Source organism: Silene latifolia, chromosome 11 (assembly GCF_048544455.1).
Source record: "Silene latifolia isolate original U9 population chromosome 11, ASM4854445v1, whole genome shotgun sequence".
Taxonomy (NCBI): Eukaryota; Viridiplantae; Streptophyta; class Magnoliopsida; order Caryophyllales; family Caryophyllaceae; genus Silene; species Silene latifolia.
The window spans coordinates 81439469-81445192 of record NC_133536.1 but is presented as its reverse complement, the minus strand read 5'-3'; the positions used below and the strand labels follow the sequence as shown (position 1 = coordinate 81445192).

Genomic DNA, 5724 nt, shown 5'->3' with positions numbered 1-5724 from the left:
ACCTCAAGAGGGTAGGAGCCTCCAAAGCTTGCTAGTCTTCCACCATATCATCATTGTCATCATCTTCCTCAATAGAAGTGGACTCATCACCACTTCCCTCTTCACTTCCTTGCTCACTTCCTTCATCATCCTCTTCTTCATTAGCCTCTTCCTCTTCATTTACCTCTTCTTCAATGCCCTCATCATCAACAACCTCATCACCGACAACCTCATCGTCACCCGGTATCTGACCCCTAGATGCACTTGGAAAGAAGACTTCCCTATCCGCCCAACTAGGCAAAGGACATGAAGGATCAAGTAGTCCTTGCCTAGCTAAATGAAGGAGGGGTGGATATTGGGCTAAGTATGCATCTTCCCGATCCTTATAAGCTTGCTTGTGCATCTCTTGCATGAGTAGAGCCATGTAGTCATTGCCTACTTCAACACCTTCGGGTTTGAACTCTTGATATTTGAATGGATAGGGTGGTGTGACAATGGAGGAGGAGGGCATTTCAATTTCACCCCTTTGTTGACGGATGATGTATTCGGCTTCTTTTGAGAGGGGAAGAAGGTAGTTTGTTCTATGAACACTCAAACGGCATATCTTGGAAGGCAAAGTAAAAGATCTAGCATCATTGGTGAGCCACCCATATTTGGTGTCAAGAGGATTATGGGTAACCCACTTGTACTTGTTAATCATGGCATCCATGTCAATGAGATGACCCCCTTTTTTCGCCACATACTTGCCATCCTTGTTGAAATTCGGATCAAAGTACTTAGCCAAAAGAGTGACTAGACCTCCATTTACAATAAAAGCGGTGCCTTGCTTTCCAAAATCAACATTTAGCCATATTTCCACCAAAATCCTTAGAGAATTGTAAGGCTTGGTGAATTCCCTTCCAATATCTAAGGCCGACTCAAGTAGAACACAATCGAGCATGGTAAAGTGGTTAGTGTCTTTTCTTGCAACAATAGTATTCCCGATGACCTTGTGCCACACTCTAATGCCCGGATGGTGGACTAATAGAGCGCGACTAGCATGAAACTTCTCAAATTTCCTCCCGGAAATCGCCTCCCAAAGAGGAGCGGGGTCATATTTTTCGGGCTTCTTGTAATAACTAGGTGAATCACTAAGACCTAATGCTTTACCCAATTCATCAAAGGTGATGCTCCTACTCACATTGGCAAGGCGGAACTCGATGTTTTCCCTAGTCTCTACCTTAGTTACTTTCAAAGAACTCAAGAATTCCAAGGTAAGGGAGGGGTATGTCAATTCTCTTGTAGCAAACAATTTTCCCAACCCCATGGCTTCAAAGAAGGATTTTGTTTGTTCAAGGACACCCAATTTGTTCAATGCATCTTCACATATGAATTTGGTGGGTAGAAAGGATTTCCTAGCATACTTGGCAAATGTATCCCTATGGGAGTTATAAATGAAAATTACCTCCGGATAGTTTGATAATTGAGCAATTTCCGGAGTTGTTGATGTTGTTGCTTCCAAGGGAGGATTTTGTTGTTGTTGAACTTCCAAGTTTGCACTAGCAACCACCATAGCCAATGAGGCTTTCTTTGCTTGAAGACATTGTTGTCTTGTTGAGAGTGCCTTTGCCTTAGGCGCCTTTGTTGATCCTTTTGTTCTTGCCATTGATGAAAATACCAAGAAAAGAGTGAAAATCTTCAGTTTCCAAGTATACCCAAATCGATTTTAAGATGAAAGGCTTTGCCTTTGTAATTTCAAAAATCGACTCAAAGGTTGAATATTTTGGTGCTTGGTTTGATTTTTGTTGGAAGAGGAGTGATTAATTGTTGTTAAAAGGAAGTTTGGATTTGATTTTGTTGAATTTGGTTGAGGAAATCTTGTTTTGGTGATGGAGAGGATGAGGGTTTTGAGTTTTGGGGTTTATGGGTAGTGTTTTGAATGAATGAATGAAGAAATGAATGTGGGAGACGGTATTTAAAATACCCGAAAATTTTGAAACTGCAGGGGAAGACGGGCGTCTTTCCTTCGGGACGCTCGGATTATGCCTATTCTGGGTTCAGGATTTCTCGCCTAAAGACGGGCGTCTTTCAGCAAAGACGCTCGGATTCTTTGACTTCGGGACGAGCGTCTTCCTCTGAAGACGGGCGGATTCTGATACAACAAGTTTTCTTATTTTGCACAGGCAAAAAGACGGGCGTCTTTCTGCAAAAACGGGCGGATTCTTCAAGACGAGCGTCTTCTCTACCAGGACGCTCGGATTTTTTGACAGTCCCAAAAATTCATTTTTTCAGTTAAAAAGGACGGGCGGATTTAGCCAAAGACACTCGGATTCATTGAAGACGAGCGGATTACCTTGAAGACGCTCGGATTCTCCCTGGTCTACCCGGATTCAGTTCCATCCGTGCACTTGCATATTCCTTGTCATTTTTCATTCTTCAAATCCCCTGTTCTTCATTGTAGGGGCACTACTAAGGCATGAATAACGTAGGCAATTGCTATCCCCACACTAAGCTAAAGCACTACACATCAATTAAATCATTAGTCCCTCCCTCACTTCTCTCAAAAATTATAATTATCTTAATCAAAGCATAAAAATCCAAAAATGACAAAAAAATGCAATGTAAGAATTAAAATGCGAGTTAGGGAGTTAGAAATATTTAAAAATGGTGGTTTGGAGAGGACTCCACCAAACTCTCATCCTTAGTGAGATGTCATGGGGGCATGTCCAAGGTGTTGTTGATGTTGCTCAACACCTTGAAGAAGTAGTCAAAAGCTTGTTCATTATTATGATAAAGATCTTCAATAGACCTTTGCACTTGTTGTCCTTCATATTGGTCTTGATCGATAGCATTACCAATGTAGGGATTGAAAATCCCTTCAAACTCATCGTCCCAAAGACCACAAACTTCATCTACTTGATCACTAAAGGTCTCTTGAGTTGATAGAGACAACTCTCCCACTTTCTTGTCTTGGCCAACGAGGCCATCCTCTTCATTGCTTAACTTTGGTGAGCTTTTCAAGCTCTCTTTGTTACAATTCACTTGCTCTTTGAATGGAGCATCATCAATTTTCTTTTTCCATTGGAATTCCGATTTCTTCCTATCATCCTTCCGGCTATAATGATCAACCATAAAACATGGTACATGCAAACGGGGAGCTCTCATGGTCTTGTCAAGATTGAAAGTTATGCTCTCATCTCCTACTTCTAGAGTGAGCTCACCATGCTTCACATCAATCACCGCACCCGCGGTGTTTAAGAAAGGTCTTCCTAGAATGATTGTAATGTTGGAGTCTTCTTCCATGTCAACAATGCCAAAGTTCACCGGGATGAAAAATTTCCCAACTTTTACGGGAACATCTTCCCATATCTCTAATGGTGTCTTCGTCGATCTATCTGCCATTTGGAGTGTGATATTGGTGCATTTAAGCTCTCCCATCCCCAACCTTTTACTTACCGAGTACGGCATAACACTCACACTAGCCCCTAGATCACATAAGGCTTTGTTGATCGTGGTGTCGCCAATGGTACACGGTATTGAGAAGCTTCCCGGATCCTTAAGTTTTGGAGGTGAACTCCCTTGAAGTATTGCACTACTCACCTTAGTGAAGGCGATAGTCTCAAGCTTCTGGATTGACTTCTTCTTTGTGAGGATGTCTTTCATGTATTTTGCATAGGCCGGCACGTGATTGATTAATTCCGTGAAAGGAATCGAGACTTCCAAATTCTTCACAATTTCCATAAACTTTCCAAGTTGGTCATCAAATTTGGGCTTGGCTTGACGACTTGGAAAAGGAAGTCTAATCACAATGGGCTCCTTCTCCTTGACCTTGTCTTCATTTTTCTTTGAAATTTCTTCTTTTGATGGTTCTCCATCCTTGGAGTTTTGCACAATTTCTTCTTTATCACTAGCTTCCACAACTTCATCCTCAACTTGCTTCTTCGGTGCTTCATACCTTATACCACTTCTCAAGTGAATGACACTAACCGTTTCATGTCTTGGGGGATTACTTTGAGGTGGTAATTGCCCCTTTTGTCTTTGTGAGCTTGAAGATGCTAGTTGAGTGAAAAAATCTTGTTGATTCTTTTGCATTTGGAGGACCGCTTTTTGGACATCAAAACCTTGGTCATTTTGTTGATTGTATGGAGTTTGATTTTGGTAACCTTGGTTTTGGTTGTAAAAGGGTCTTTGATTTTGGTTTCTCATGGGAGGTGGGGTGTATGTTGGTTGAGGGTTTTGAACATTTTGGCTTTTGTATGAGAGATTTGGATGGAATTTGGTGTTTTCATTGTAATAGTTTGAATAAAGGGTACCACTCTTGTATGCTTGAAAAGCATTCACTTGTTCATTTGTTCCCCTACATTCACTTTGGTCATGTCCCAAAGTTCCACAATTCTCACATATCCCACTTTGGATTGATGAAGATGCCGTCATGGCATTAACATGATGCTTTGGTGATTTTGAGGCTTCTTCAAGTTTAGCCATAGCTTTTTCAAACTTAAAATTGATGGTATCAATGTGAGCACTAAGTTGAGCACCCAATTGAGTAATGGAGTCCACTTCATGCTTTCCTCCTCTAGTAGCCTTGTGAAGTCTACTATATTGTGAGTTATGGACCGCCATTTCCTCAATTTTGTTCCAAGTTTTATTGTCATCAACTTCGGTGAACATTCCATTTGATCCCATGTTGAGAATGTTTCTTGAATCTTCATAAAGACCGTTCCAAAATTGTTGTACCAAGAACCACTCGCTAAGTCCATGGTGAGGACATGAGCGACAAATTCCCTTGAATCGCTCCCAAGTTTCATACAAAGATTCTTCATCTCTTTGCTTAAAGCCCGTAATTTGAGCTCTTAGCATGTTAGTCTTTTCTGGTGGATAGAACTTTTTGTAGAAAGCTAGAGCCAATTTCTTCCAAGAATCAATTCCGAGAGTAGCCTTATCAAGGCCTTTCAACCATTGTTTTGCGGTGCCAATTAGAGAAAAAGGAAATAAGACCCATCGAATTTGGTCTTGAGTTACACCGGTTTGAGAAATCGCATCACAATAGTCGCAAAAGGTCTCCATATGAGAGTGAGGGTCTTCACTAGGCATCCCCCCAAATTGGCTTCTTTCGACTAATTGGATAAATGCGGATTTGGCAATAAAATTTCCGGTTAGATGTTGTGGTGTGGGAGTACCATTGGGTAGGTTCTCCTCGGTTGGTACGGAATGTGATGAAAACTTAGGCATTGTGGGTTGATTTTGTGTTGGGTTCTCCTCACCTTCTCTTGCAAAAGGGTTGATGAACTCAATAGTATTTGGTTGAATAACCTCAGCAATACCTCTCAAAGTTCTCCTACCAAGTCTTCTATTGGTTGTCAAAGTCCTTTCAATTTCGTGATCAAAGGGTAACAAGTTACCTTGTGATCTTCTAGACATGCAAAATATCAAACAACTCGAAAATAATTAGAACAAACCTTGAGGAGTTTTAATTCCCCAAGGCAAAGAAAGACACAACTAATAACAATATAAGAAAATCTAAATCAAGTTAACACCGTCCCCGACAATGGCGCCATTTTTGGTCGTGATCCCTCGTGGGGTTTAGTTTTCAGTACTTGTCGTTAGGAGCACCTAGACCAAAACACAATTTATAACTTCACCAACAACTCTACAATTAGTAAAGAGGCAAGTAAAGGTCGGATCCCAAGGGATGGGAATTGAGATGAAATTTCTATTATAACTAGTGGTGTCTAAGGGTGTCACAATTGGAGTTTGAAGTAGAAG

At 41.1% G+C, this 5724-nt stretch overlaps 1 non-coding gene across 1 annotated transcript; it reads left to right on the top strand.

The window, feature by feature from the left end:
* The first annotated feature begins 4711 nt into the window (after positions 1–4711).
* On the top strand, positions 4712–4818 carry LOC141615466 (small nucleolar RNA R71). The gene has a single exon (XR_012529887.1). It is a non-coding gene; the product is annotated as a small nucleolar RNA R71 (small nucleolar RNA).
* The last annotated feature ends 906 nt before the right edge of the window (positions 4819–5724 follow it).